Source organism: Cibotium barometz, chromosome 12 (assembly GCF_041138505.1).
Source record: "Cibotium barometz isolate CiBa-2024 chromosome 12, ASM4113850v1, whole genome shotgun sequence".
Taxonomy (NCBI): domain Eukaryota; kingdom Viridiplantae; phylum Streptophyta; class Polypodiopsida; order Cyatheales; family Cibotiaceae; genus Cibotium; species Cibotium barometz.
Window position 1 is genome coordinate 20,628,235 of NC_141057.1, and position 16,108 is coordinate 20,644,342.

Sequence of the window (16,108 nt, forward strand, 5' to 3'; positions counted from 1 at the left end):
AAAGAACGCATCAAGCATGTTGAAGGAACATCTATAAGCAAACCACTTAAGCAAGGGTGGCAGCCTTGTTTTGATCATTGTGTGAGAATGGTCAAGGCGGAAAGCATGTGGAAGCAATGGCATGTATGTCTAAAGCATGTCAACTACAAGAAATCAAGCAAGCACAAAGAGTGGGGTGCACCATCATTGAGGTGTACATCTTCATCGACATCAAATAAAGACTTAGATGGCATCATTGTATTAGCCTCTAAGGCTCTAGGAACATATTTGTAAATCCTAGATAACCACACCACCATGACATCCTTGTATGCCTAATGTTATAAAGGCAACCTATGTCCAATACCACCTATTCCAATTCTTTCATAGTTGGTATTGAGGGGGGGGGTATTAAGAGACTAAGGTTATGTAGAAGGGGATGAGAAGGGTGTGAGTGTGAAGGGAGTTAAGGTCCACTAGCTCATCTATTTAAAGGTGGAGCTAGGAGGCATTTTGTAACTGAGCAGCAAGGCCTAGTTGTATTCATAAACAACTTAATAAGCAAGATATTGTTCTTGTATTTTGTGAGTTCTTTTCCTCCACACACTTGATCTAGCATGAGCACCACGTTTTCTCAACATACCTAGATTTCATTAGTCGATTTGGGACCCTTTCCACATGCCAATACTTCTAGGTGGAGTGGTACATGTACAAGTATGTTTTTGATCCATATCATTCCGTCGGGAGGATGATGATGATGTTCGTTTATGCGACTATGGATGATTATACGGGTGATGATAATCATGATGATCATTCATGGTGGGGAACATTCATTGAGTCTTATCATAACATGTATCCAGTTTTCTTACACTGATACTGCTATCCCAGTGGCGTTCGCATCATGGGTTGCCTCGATAGCTTCTACTCACCCAGGACATCGACTAACCATCATTTCATTGGTTCTCATTTATCTAGACTGATTCATCAATTGTATTATGATGGGGATGATGATGTTGTATTACATATATGTATATGATTATATTGATACATGTGTACATGATGACACCATTGACACATCTGGACATGATGATATTGATACACGTGCACATGATGCCACTGACACATATGCACATGACGATAATGTGTGTGAGTCAAATCATGTGGGCATGATCTGGAGGGTAGAGATGGTAGGCGAGTCCACCGAGCATCGACATTAACGCTTCTATGTCTATCGTCGTTCTTACGGGTCATGTGTGTTAAAAGTATGGATCGAGCTCTCCTAACTACACATCTTAATCGCACACTAATTTACTCTACTGACATTGCTAATCTAAGGTGGATATAAATGAAGGAGACTCATTGTGAGTGTGTGCTAATTAAGATTAGACTCAAGTTTAGTTAGGTTACAAGATGGAAACTTGTACTCATAAAAAGACTTGAGATATTGTGCTTGTGTTCCATTACTTGAAATGTCCTCCTTTTATATGAGGAGAGTACAATTTGGCTTTTCTCTTGTATGTGGGATAATTCTCAACTCATATCACATTCTCTCTAGCTCTCATGTCATCTCAAATCTCAACACCCCCCATTGATAGTGACTTGACCTATCTTTGAGGCCTAGAGGTCATCTCTAAGAGAGAGCTCCCCCCTCCCCTCCCCCCTCCCCCCGATAGAGACTTGACCTATCTTTGAGGTCTAGAGGTCTCTTCTAAGAGTAGGGTTACAAATTATGGCTATTTATTCTACCTTGGCTACATCATCGGTGCCAGAGGGTAGGACATAAAATAAATCTTTAGAGGACAGTTTTGGAGCTAGAGGCATTTTCCCATTTATGGTTTGCACACATATGCTTGCATACTCATGTGGTTGCGGCCTTTTTACACGGGTTACACTCTTCTCTTGTAAGGTTCCTCCCTTTAAAAATGGGAGAAACACTTAAGATAGTCCGCTAAGTCTTATCTTGGGAAAAATTTCCTATTCATCGACACCTTGACCCTGTAGAGATTCAAGGATACGATTCATAGGTATGACCTAGCTCTATCCCGCAGGGGGAGCGTGATTTTCTAAACATGAAATCACCCATAGGGCAATTGATCAAAAATTGGGCAACTACTAGGCTTGATTTCTAGAGACAACGCTTTTTTCCTCATCTTATGCAAGGCACAGCCGCTGACCTAGTCTTCTAGAATAGAGTTGCCCAAGAACCTAACTATCTAACGTAGGGCTTTCACTTAATCTGTTGGAAAGCTACCCGAGTAATCGGGTCCACCCGTCCGTAGGATGGTGCCGTCAGGGCATTCCATCATACGGACGGGTGGACCCGATTAGTCGGGTAGCTTTCCAACAGATTAAGTGAAAGCCCTACGTTAGATAGTTAGGTTCTTGGGCAACTCTATTCTAGAAGACTAGGTCAGCGGCTGTGCCTTGCATAAGATGAGGAAAAAAGCGTTGTCTCTAGAAATCAAGTCTAGTAGTTGCCCAATTTTTGATCAATTGCCCTATGGGTGATTTGATGTTTAGAAAATCACGCTCCCCCTGCGGGATAGAGCTAGGTCATACCTATGAATCCTATCCTTGAATCTCTACAGGGTCAAGGTGTCGATGAATAGGAAATTTTTCCCAAGATAAGACTTAGCGGACTATCTTAAGTATTTCTCCCATTTTTAAAGGGAGGAACCTTACAATTGGTATCAGAGCAAGTTTGGCTCCTAGGAATTGCGGTTTAAGGACTGTTTTATAATAAATGTTTTACCTAACGTAATGCTAATTAGTAAAGATATCCTACTAAAACAAATAAGTTAAATTGATGTTTGAATGATTGTAGGAAGAGGAAGATGCCTACTCCAAATTTCTAGTTTTCCAATGCATCTTCGAGACTGCTAGTCACTCCTCGAATTTCAATTCCGCGACACCATGGTGCAGATATTAGAGAAGATATCCCTCCCTCATTTCTCTCGTATTCAGAGAGGATGGGGTAGAGATTTCTGGAGTCGTGGGTCGAGATACTTCTTCATCCGAGTAGATTAGACTGGGAACCTCACCACCGATCTTAAGCGGATTCGTTGGATTGAGAAGCTGAAGATGATCCGCTTATTTTGGTTCGTCGGTACCCCCAGGGCCGACACCTCAGTGACTATAGATGGGGTTCGCATACCTCAGGACCGTTGGGTGTATGACAAAGTGATGCAGGTCTTACCTGCTGATAGAGTAGCGGTGTTGGGATCTACCCCAATCCAGAGTTTACCACCCTTACCATCAGTTTTTAGAGTCTTAGAAACTACAGCGGAACCCCCATATTTCACATATGTGGACCGCTCTACCCTTATGTCATAGTCAAGCCTAGGAATTTCCCTTGATGTCAAATAAGACTAATTATATTAGTCTTAGATCTTTGTAATAAAACTTGTTCTTGTAAATATTTGGAAATAAAATAATTTCAATGTTTTACTCTTCAAAAATTAAGCGTTGTGCAAATATGAATCTTGTAATCTTAAAAATTATTTTTACAATGATGGCCAGGACGACCACCCTCCACTTCCCAATGCGCTTTATACCGATACCCAGGAAAAGAAGCTCCTACTCAAGCAAATGCAACCTCCCTCCTTTAAAGGAGAAGGTTCAAAGGTTGAGAAGGATGCTGAAGTCTGGATTGAGGCGATGGACGATTATTTCTCTGCTGTCGGTACTAGAGTAGCAAATCAGTCTACGCTCGCACGGTTTCGCCTCACTGGAGATGCTAAAGGTGGAAACAGTGGTGCCGTGACAAGGAAGTCACCGAGCATTCTCAAACGTGGGAAGACATCAAGCAGGCAGTGAAGGAAAGATATCTTCCTCCATCCCATGAATCCATAAAGATGAATGAGTTTTTTAGTCTTAGACAGTGCAGCTTAACTCTTGAGGACTACTATTCCAAATTCATTACCCTTCGGAAGTATGCCCCAGCTATGACTACTTCCCAGCAAGTGGCTCGTTTCTGCCAAGGGCTAAATGAACCCCTAGATTCCCGCCTTGAAGAAATGAGGCCAAGCACATTACAGGATGCTCTCATACGAGCTAAGCCCCTTGTGAAAGAAATGAAGGCTAACAAACCGAAGAATCAAAAGAGATCTTACCCTGAGGCAAACCTTAGAGATCAACCCTACAAGAAACCTCAACAGAATTTTCCCTACTACAACAGAGGGCGACAAGGCAACTCTTTTGCCCCCCGCTTGTATGCTGCTTCTTCCAGAGAAGGCCCTCTGTGTTTTGAGTGCAATGAGCCGGGACACTTTAGAGCCAACTGTCCCAAGATGGCAACATCATTCCCCCAAGGTAACAGAGGAAATCAAGGCCGTGGAACCCCTACCCACCAAGGTGCAAGAGACAGTGGCCGTGGCAGAGGCCGCGGAGGAACAGTTGCTAGAACTGCCTGTGTTATAAGTGAAGAACCGACCTTGGAAACGGCTGAAGAAGAGCGCGCCACCGTCCATGCGGCGGTAGAACACCAAGGTCCGAATAAACAATTTGGTGTAATCCAAGCCCCCGCCACTCATCACGGTAAGCCATTTCAGCTTTTGATTGATTGTGGCAGTACCCATTCATTCCTTTCTCCTAGGTGCTTGCAAAAATTAAACTTGAGTCAAAAAACAGCTAGAAAAATGATTGTAGAGTTAGCCAGTGGGAAAGAAGTAGTATCTCGCCACTCTATAGGAAACCTTGATTTTGAGCTGGGTAATGAGCAAACTCATGGTCACTTTAGAGTCTTGCCACTAGGAATTTATGATGGAATCCTTGGGATGGATTGGTTAATTGCAAACAAGGCTAGCATTCATTGTAACCGGGGGAGTATCACTTTTGAAAATGAGCATGGCCAAGTAATATCTGTTCAGGGGATCACAGGAAAACCTAAATCTAGGGTAGTCAAGGCAAAACATCTTCTCAAGGGGACACGTAAGGGTCAGCAAGTTTTCTTAGTCAAACTCAACAAAGTCATTGAACCTAGTATGGAGACAGAACCCTCTTGGCTCCAAGAATTCTCTGACATCTTCCCTGACGAGCTTACAGGGTTACCGCCTCCTCGAGAAGTCGACCATGAAATCGAGGTGATCCCTGGAGCTCAACCCGTCTCAAAAACTCCCTATAAAATGTCCCTTCCTGAAGCCATTGAACTTAAGGAGCAACTTTCCCAACTCATTGAACAAGGATTTGTACGCCCCAGTAGCTCTCCTTGGGGAGCACCTGTTCTTTTCCAAAAAAAGAAGGACGGGACTCTCCACCTTTGCATAGATTATCGAGGGCTAAATCAAGTCACTATCAAGAATAAGTATCCTATCCCTTGCATCGATGAACTTCTTGACAGGCTTCATGGGGCCAAAGTCTTCTCTAAAATAGATTTGAGGTCTGGTTACTATTAGATCAAAGTCAAGGAAACAGATATACCCAAAACAGCCTTCAATACCTGTTATGGCCACTATGAGTTTACTGTAATGTCATTCGGGTTAACCAATGCTCCTGCAACCTTCAATCGCCTAATGCAAGATATATTCCGCCCGTACTTGGATGAGTTTGTGCTTGTTTTCTTTGATGACATCCTAATCTACTCCAAATCAATGGAAGAGCATGAGGAGCATGTGCGTAGAGTTCTGCAATTGCTACGCAGACACAAACTCTATGCCAAGAAGAGCAAATGTACCTTTTTTACTCATCAAATTGAGTATCTTGGATTCATCGTCTCCAAAGATGGCATCTCAGTAGACCCCGCCAAGGTCAAGGATATTCTAGAATGGCCACCCCCTAAATCAGTTCGTGAAGTTCGTGGATTCTTGGGAATCACGGGTTGGTATAGGATTTTTATCAAAGATTATGCCTTGGTACTTGCACCCTTGACAGATCTTCTTAAGAAGGATTGCAAAATAGTGTGGCTGCCAATCCATCAAAACAGCTTTGATCAGCTGAAAGTCATTATTACTTCTGTCTCAGTCTTAAAGCTTCCTGATTTCTCCAAGGAATTTGAAGTGGTTACCGATGCTAGTAGTCTAGCACTTGGTGGTGTCTTAGGCCAAGAAGGCAGACCAGTCGCTTATACTTCCCGCAAGCTGAAGCAATATGAAGCAAACTATGCCACCCATGATTTGGAACTCTTAGCAGTTGTTCATTGCCTCAAATTATGGAGACATTATCTCTTGGGAGGCAAATTCCAGCTTGTAACTAACCACAAAAGTCTAAAGTGGATCTTCACCCAGCCTAACCTCAACATGCGGCAAAGGAGATGGATTGAAATTCTACAAGAATATGATTTCGACATCAAATTCTGCCCTGGGAAAGATAATGTGGTAGATGATGCACTTAGCCGCAAATCTTTCTTGAATGCAATTTCAATGCCAAATAATCCCATACTGGTCAAAGTGGAAGAAGTCTCATCCCATGACCTAGATTATCAAAGGATGATAAATTTAGTAGAAGAAGGGGGACATTCAGAGAAAGAGAAGAATCTAATCAAGGGATACTCCACTCATGAAGGAAGCCTCTACTTCAATCACAGGCTATGTATCCCTAAGGATCCTGCTTTAAAGAAACTAATCCTCCATGAAGCTCATGATAGCCCTGCTCTGCAGGACACCCAGGTTATGCAAAAACATTAAATGCGGTAAGAAGGAGCTTTCATTGGGTAGGCTTTAAAAATGATGTTCTTCGGTACTTGAAACAATGTCTCTCATGCCAAAGGATCAAGGCTGAAAGGGTCAAGATGCCTGGAAAGCTTCAACCCTTAGATATTCCCCAAATGAAGTGGGAGTGCATTAGTATGGATTTTGTCAAAAGTCTCCCCACTGTTCAAGGAGGATATGACTCCATTCTAGTAGTAGTGGACTTACTTACCAAAGTAGCTCACCTTATACCAGCAAAGAAGACCTTCAAAGCTTCTGATGTTGCTCGAATATTCATCAAGGAAGTCCTCAAACTTCATGGTCTCCCAAAAAGGATAGTAAGTGATCGGGATTCTGACTTCACCTCAAAATTCTGGCAGTCTCTATTTCAAGCTCTGGGGACTCAACTTTGCTTTAGCACAGCTTATCATCCAGAGACCGATGGCAAGACTGAGAGAGTCAATCAAGTAATTGAAGACATTCTCAGAGCATACTGTGGACGGGAACCCAGAAGGTGGATTCAATACCTTCCTCTGGTAGAATTCGCCTACAATGCGTCTTATCATCAAAGCATAGGAATGTCACCATTCAAGGCACTCTATGGGCAAGAATGCCTGTCTCCTCTAAATTTCTCTGATCCAACCATAAGAGTTGAGGCATCCAGGAAAATGCTCGAAGAAATGGAGGAACAAACCAAGGCTATCCAAAAGGATATTAAAGCTGCCCAAGATTGACAAAAGCATTATGCTGACAACAAGAGGTCTGAGAGGATCTTCAAGGAAGGAGACAAAGTTCTTCTACGAGTGCGACCCAAACGAAGTTCTCTATCACTTGGGAAATATAAGAAGCTCAGCCCTAGGTATTGTGGTCCTTATACAGTTATCAAGTGTCTAGGAAAAAGTGCCTATAAACTCCAACTCCCAGCCCATATCAAAGTCCATAATGTATTTCATGTAAGTTTATTAAAACCATATGTCCCCAGTCTCGATCATATTCTTGATGATGAACAAGTTGTAATCCCTACTCAAGGAGTCCTTGAATTACAGCCCAGTAGCATCATAGATTCTAGGGAAAGGCAACTCCGAAATAGAACTCTTGTAGAACATCTAGTTCAGTGGAAAGATTACCCTGAAGAGGATGCAACTTGGGAAGATGAAGCTACACTCTTAAAGGATTATCCCCAATTCATGACGAGATGAGGACATCTCGATTTCTTTAAGGGGGGAAGGATGTAACGTACCCATCTTCACTAATAAAGAAATGTCCATGTAATTATGAGTTTTTATGGTATAAATATCAATGATTTTATTATTTGAGTCATTTCTACTTAGAATCTTCAAATTCTGAGTCCAAATTTGGAATCTGCGCTCGATTTTACCCTAATATAGGATTTTACAGCATCCAAAACGGACACCGGATCAAGCCTATACGCTAATTTCAATCATTTTAGTTAAAAAACGGCGACCTTTAAACCTTAATAAATGCACGACCGGACGTCCGATTGACGAACGGTCTGAACCCCTGCGACCAGGAGAACCTCCCGGACAAAAAAAAATTTCACCCCCCGGCACGCAAATCGAGGCGGGCGCCCCAAATTTGGGTACCCCGCTCCAAAATTTGGTTCGTACACACTTACTAGGGCGCCCGTACAATGGCCGCCCAAGAACCAAAGGACGACCGCCCACTGTATGGTCCACGCGTACCCTTAGGTGGACACCCACCAGACCAGATAAGGTACATGCGTACCACTCCTTTCCCAGACAACCGACACCGTACCTTTCCCCTAGACCCATGCAGGCCACTGATCCATAGCCTTTGAAGGTACACCGTCCTTTCGTCCTTGCTTTGCGCAGCGCCCGTACCCTCACCCCTCAGCTATATAAACCCCTGGGGTGCTCCACAGACGGCACGCATTTCTGTGTAGCGTATGCCCTGTTGTGCCGCCGTCCGTACCGCCATCCGTCCCTGTGTAGCGTACTTGCTGCAAGTACAGCCGCCCTTGCAGCCACCCCTCTCACACCCCCTCATTTGGCTCTTTTCAGATAAGCCAATTTTCCTCCATCCCCCTCTTGCTAGAGGCCAGTGTCCTTAACTCTTCTCCCCCCCCCGTGTGAATAGACTTACAGAGAGGCTTGCAGCCACCCCTCCCAGCCCTCTCCACATTTTTGCCTTTGCCCTTAAGGACATCTCACAATCCCCCCCCCCCATTTGCGTAGACTTTAGTAAGGGTTTTTTGACTCAAGCGAGGGTTCGTGCGCCATATTTTTTTGCTCATACGGTGAGCAAACGAGCTCGGAATTCAGATCCGACTGAAGCGTTTCGATCGCAGCAGCGAGCTCTACAAGGCGACGCCTAAGATGGCCTCATCTCGGAGACGACAAAATATCGCCTCAAGAGGGGCACGCAACAACGAGATGGAGGGAGATGCGCCAATGCGGCTCCAGTCCTCCCTTTTCAAGCCCCTCAAGGAAACGGTGGCCAGGTTAGCTTGGTTAATTTTCAAAAGAAGAGATTTTTCCTTAAATTAGTATTAATGAACGGTGTCTTTTTCTTTTAAAATGAGGACATAAAAATTATATGAAATTACGAATTATGTGATGTTGTATTCGATAAATTGCGTTGAAATTGCTATCTTTATGAATTGTGAATGCTATACTTAGAAAATTGCATTGAAGTTATCTTTGGAATTCAAGATTTTTTGGCTTCAACGCTAACTACGTTCCGTGCTTGTGTAGCCGGGCGGCGTCGTTAGCAAAGCCCGGGAATGGCCCAAGGTATCCCTCATACCTTTGGGAGAATAAGGATCGCCGATTGAGGCGAGAGATTATGAGGCTGCCTAGTTCTGAGGGCCCAGGCTAGTGCGGTAAATAAGCCCACCCTAGTGTGCAGACATCCCTCTGAGGGGCGGGAGGATCGAGCGATGGAGCCTGAGAGGGCGACATGCCGGCTTGAGTCCTCGCCAGCAGCCGACGATGAGGTGTATGGTTCCGTAGGGTTTTGCCCAGCATGTAGAGGCTGGAAGGCCGAATTCTAGATCATCGGCAGAATAAGAATAAGAGAGCCGGATTGGCTTGTATGGAAATGGATTCATGTATAAACTTTTTATATAATTGCATCTTGTCTCTGGTATGATTGTATTGTGTAAGAAGGCTGTTTTAACGAACTTTGTGAAGAAGGGCCCTAATTAAGGAATATGTTTATTTATGTCAAACAGTGTGGTAGTATTAATTAGAAAACAAATTGATGCGTGAGTAGGGTGGAAAGTGGGAGGATGGAATGCCCTGACGGCACCATCCTACGGACGGGTGGACCCGATTAGTCGGGTAGCGTTCCAACAGATTAAGTGAAAGCCCTACATTAGATAATTAGGTTCTTGGGCAACTCTATTCTAGAAGACTAGGTCAGCGGCTGCGCCTTGCATAAGATGAGGAAAAAAGCGGTCTCTAGAAATCAAGTCTAGTAGTTGCCCAATTTTTGATCAATTGCCCTATGGGTGATTTGATGTTTAGAAAATCACGCTCCCCCTGCGGGATAGAGCTAGGTCATACCTATGAATCGTATCCTTGAATCTCTACAGGGTCAAGGTGTCGATGAATAGGAAATTTTTCCCAAGATAAGACTTAGCGGACTATCTTAAGTGTTTCTCCCATTTTTAAAGGGAGGAACCTTACAATTCTTTCACATAAACTAGCGTGCTCATTTGGTCACTTTTATAAAGGTACTTTGAATGATCCATGTGATGATGACTTATGTGTCATGGAGACAATCATTGAGGTCCAATGTAATGTGAAACAATTTGTTAAAACACAAGTGAAGATACTCATGTGAACACACTCTAAAAACATTCACATTTTAGGTTCTTTTTACACCAAAAAAAATCCAATAACCCTTATCCCCTATAAGGCTTATTTTTTTATCTTGATGAATGTGTGGCCTCATTTGTCAATGGCATGTGGATTGCATAGTTGATGTAGAAGCTTTGATGAAGATGTGATTTGTGGAGGTAGCCACCACCACCGATGCCTTTGCAAGCCGCTCATCGTTATGCTCTGTAGATCAATGAGAGCTTGTGTTGTGTGGACATCATCCATCTCTACTCAGTCCACTCCTCTCCTCTCACGACCAAGTTGTGCTACACATTAGTGACGAAACCCCTAATTGGTAGCTAGAATAGTAATTTTGCTAGCTCAGCTCCTCTGTGTGATGATTACGCCTAGTTGTGCTACTCTTAGAAAGAGTGGTGCTCTGTATATTTACACTTGACGTATTATAGAGCTTTTGCTGTGCACATAGTTTTTTGTTGTGGTATTGTTGCTACTTTATTTGTTGTGAGCTATTTGGGTAGTGAAGAGTGATGTCTACAAACACTACATGGAGGAGCTTAAGATGCAAAACAGTGTAGCTCTACTTGCTTCACCTCCTCTCTTTGCAATAAAGTGTTGCAAACCTCTCTCTATATTATGTGAGACTATTACAGGCTAGAGTTGCAACAGTTTGCCTAGTATCTTTGCTATGCACCCTTTTGTGGATGCATGGATATGCTTGTATTTTCTGAAGCAATTTGTTGGTACTTACTAAGATCTAAGTGAAGCGCCATTTTACTATTTGTTGAGGCTATAAGAGTGAAAGTTTACATTGCTAAGCTAATAGGTAATGATATGTTGCAAACAAAATGAACCTAATCATAGACTTCCAAATGATGATAGAAACACCTAAATTAGAGTATAATCTTTTAAACTTTTGCTAAGAGCCTAAATGGCTTGAGAGAGGAGAAGAGGAAAGAACACTCAAATCCTAAAAATTCACAACCCTAATCATTTTCTAATGAGCAAAACCTAAACTAGGAGAGCTAGTTCTAGGCTACACATCCTAATCACACTAATCTACTCTAATAACATAGCTAATGTAAGGTGGATAAAAATGAAGGAGACTCATTGTGAGTGTGTGCTAATTAAGATTAGACTCAAGTTTAGTTAGGTTACAAGATGGAAACTTGTACTCATAAAAAGACTTTGTACCATAGGCATAAACCCTAACTTGGATTAGACTCAATTTTGCTTCTCTCACTCACTCATAAACCCTAATAGAGAGCACTAGGCTCTGATACCATGATGAAAAACAGGTAGAGGGAGAGAAGACACACCCATAGGAGCAAACCCTAATGTATTAAGAAAACCCTAACCATAGAGGGAAGCTATGTCCCATCTCATACAATGCATAAAACCATAATCCATAAGCTACAACACACTACTTGTGTTGTGTCCACACATAGCTAACCCTAGCTATTGTCCACACACTATGACCAGCTGGACACGGTCATTTATGTCTCACACATGTTACTACCTAACATGCCAGCACATAGTGCAACTGGCACAATCTGACATCGAGCTTGAATCTCAACAGCCCCTCTCAAGCTCATGATGTACTGCCATAGATGAAGATGTAGATGAGCTTGGGCTATCAAAGCTCTCAACACTCCCCCTCAAGCTCATCCCATGTACTCCCAACATAGTATGGAAGTACTCAAACTTCTCCCTGCTAAGTGGCTTTGTAAAGATGTCGGGGCCACCTGCTCTTCAGTCTTCACATACTGCAAATCCACTATACCATCCAACACTTTCTCTCTGACAAAATGATAGTGGACCTCTATGTGTTTGGTCCGCGCATGAAAAACTGGATTCTTGGCTAACTGTATGTTGCTCATGTTGTCACAATGAATGACAACCTTGCCATCAATAGGCTCACCCAAATCAGCCAAGAGCTCTTTAACCATACTCCTTCACATGTAGCAATGGCTGCACCCCTATATTCAGCCTATGTACTAGATAAAGCAACACTAGGTTGCTTCTTACTGCTCCAACTCACCACTGCACTTCCAAATGTAAAGGCATAACCAGTAGTAGACCTCTTGTCATACGAGCTACCTACCCAATCTGCGTCTGTGTAGCCATGTATATCCAAGCCTTTATCATGATCATAAAGAAGACCATAATGTGCAGTGGTCTTTACATAGCGCATAATGTGTCTCACTGCATCCAAATGAGGTTCTCTGGGGCTTTGCATAAATTGGCTTACTAGCCCCACAGCATAACTGAGATCCGGTTGTGTGATAGTCATGTAAATAAGACTACCAACCATCTTTCTATACATAGATGGATCATCTAACTCTTCACCAAAATCAGCTCGCAGATTCACATTCTGCTCCAAAGAACGGTGTACTCATTGGCTGACACCGTGTCATCCCATATTTTGCCAACATATCCAATGCATATTGGCGTTACACTAACCATGTTTCTGCATGGTCTTTGATCACTTCAATCCCAAGAAAATATCTCAATTCACCCAAGTCTTTCATGTCAAACTGCCCACTCAATGCCTTCTTGACATGCATAACATCTGTAGCATGATCTCCTGTGACAATCAAGTCATCCACATAGATGACAAGTAAGACAATCCCATGATCCGTTTTCTTCACATAGAGTGAAGAATCTGCTGAAGAAACTTGAAATCCAAGGGAGATAAGATATAGACTTATCTTATCACTCCAAGCACGAGGTGCTTGCTTCAAACCATATAATGCATTCTTTAATCTGTATACATGAGTGGGGTACCTCAGGTGTACATATTCTTCTGGATGTGCCATATAAACTTCCTCTTGTAAATCACCATTTAGAAATGCATTTTTCACATCCATTTGATGCATTTCCCAACCATTTGTTGCAGCCATAGCAATGACTGCTCTCACTGTTCCCATCTTTGCAACTGGACTAAATGTTTCATCATAGTCCAAGCCTTGGGTTTGTGCATAACCCTTAGCTACCAGCCGCGATTTATGGCACTCCATCTGATTTGTATTTCACCTTATAAACCCATTTGCAACCAATGACATTTTTGCCTTGTGGTAAGGTAACCAAATCCCATGTTTCATTATGAACCAATGCATCCATCTCAACATCCATTGCCTTCTCCCATACATGCTTCCCAATAGCTTCTGTATAGCATGTAGGTTTCACATGCTTCACCGAAGAGGTCATATATGAGTAATGCATAGCAAAGTCATGATATGTCAACCTGTCAACTAGATACCTGACCCTTTGGGATCTCCACAATGCATGCGGATCACTCTGAACACTTGTCACTCTAGCATGTGGAGACACATATCTATCTTGCCTTGCACCTGGTGTGCGTAAAACTGGTATGCCAAGTTCCTCATCCAAACTTTTTGAACTTGACGACTCATAACTTGTAATGCCAATTCCTTCAACCTTCTTTTTCCCTTTATCCCACAACACTACTCCCAGTGCTCACACTCTCATGTCTCAAGCATCCTGACCATGGACGTATAGTGTTACTCTCAGACTCTACTGGCCCAAACATAGAAATAGAACTTGTTTGTGGCAAGTTCACATGCACATCAGCATCAATGGAATCAATGACACCCTCATCCTTTGCCTTGTATACCAACTAGCAAGTTCATCAAACACCACATCTCGTGAGATAACCACTTGCCTAGTATGTGGATTGTAACATTTATATGCCTTGCGATCCTGTGCATACCCAACAAAAATGCACTTTTCTACCTTAGGATCCAACTTCTTCCTTCTCTCATCTAGCACATGCACATAAGCTATGCTACCAAACACTTTGAGGTGTCCAATGTCCAGCCTAAAACCTATAAGACGCATCTCTGGCGTACTTCCATGTATGGAAGCTGTGGGTGTCTTATTAAGTACATCCATTTTTGAAATCCTCAACGAAGTAACCATGCTCGTTGAAACGAACCTGTAAACCTTGTTCAACCATTTGACCAACTGAGGCCAAACTTTTTGTAATAGAAGGCACGTATAAGACATTTGCCATAGACTTTGTTTCATTATTGTGCATCACCAATGGTACACTTCCAACATGAGTGATAGCATGCTGGGAATCATCACCTGTCTCCACATAGCATTTCACATCCATTGGCTTCATATGTTCAAACCATTTGCCATATCACATTGCAAGAATCTCAAACTAGTTGTATTTGATGAGATTTCCCTCATTGGATCTAGAACTCTCAGCCTTGCAGATAGTCGATTGTGTTGTATCAAGCACGTGCACGATAAACCATTTGGTGGTGTTGATGTCATTATGTGTGGTGATCTTTTCCAAGCAAGTCATGTTCGTGATTCATGGATCTTCAAGCCACAATCACAATTGCTAGAAGAAATTGCACCCACATATTGGCAAACAACACCAAAGTGCTACGAGCTAAAAACCACTATGAGACAACACAATCCAACCTTCATAAACATTCTCAATAGAATGAGAACAAGCACTCATAAAAACATGGACTTACCTAAATGCTACACCCTAGGAGGATAGGACAAATAAGGCCTCTTGTCCATAATTTCTATTGTGGGTGTTTTGACTCCTAAAGTAGGGTCATATGGACATTGAGGATCGAATGTGCTTACCTACATAAGTGCCTCAAAGAAAAGCTACGGCCGTAACCAAGTGTTTCCTTCTTTGATTAATTCCAAGTAAGTGTCCTCTAGCATATGAGTGAACATATCTTCTTTTGCAAAAAGTTCCACGATAGTATTAGGAACTTCTTACTCAGAGTGAAATATATTATACCTAGGCTGTTCCTCTATTGTTGTTGTTGTTTCATCTACAGGATCGGGAAAATCCCTCTCTAGATTAACCTATTCTTCCATAGGAATTTAAGACTTTTTCCTCCACCAAGCTGTGTTTTCCTATTGCCCAACATTATTTGCCTGCTGCCCTATAGGTGGTGGACCCTCAGAAGGTACTATCTGCAGTCCTTCTTTCACTATAGGCATAAACTCCATGCTATTTCTTACCTCAATGTAAGGGTAAGTAAGCTCCATGAGTCTTTGGTTATTTTCCTAAGACTCCTACCTTAGCTCTCCCAATATATTATACAAGGAATGCATATGAGGAACCTCCACAGCTTCTACCTTGGGGTAGTTAATTAACTCCACTTTTGTAAGGTTCCCCCCTTCCGAAAATAGGGGAAACACTTAAGATAGTCCACTAAGTCTTATCTTAGAGAAAATTTCCTACTCATCGACACCTTGACCATACAGAGATTCAAGGATATGATTCATAGGTAAGACCTAGTTCTATCCCGCAGGGGGAGCGTGGTCTTCTAAAAATCAAATCACCCATAGGGTAATTGATCATAATTTGGGAAACTACTAGTCATGATTCCTAGAGACAACGCTTTTTTCCTCATCCATGTAAGGCACAGCCGCTGGCCTAGTCTTCTAGAATAGAGTTGCCCAAGAATCTAGCGTAGGGCTTTCACTTAATCTATTGGAAAGCTACCCGACTAATCGGGTCCACCCGTCCGTAGGATGGTGCCGTCGGGGCATTCCATCCTCCCACTTTCCACCCTACTCATGCGTCAATAATTAATCCTACCACACTGTTTGATATAAAAAAACATGTTCCTTAATTAAGGCCCTTTTCACAAGGTTTATTAAAACAGCCTTTTTTTCACA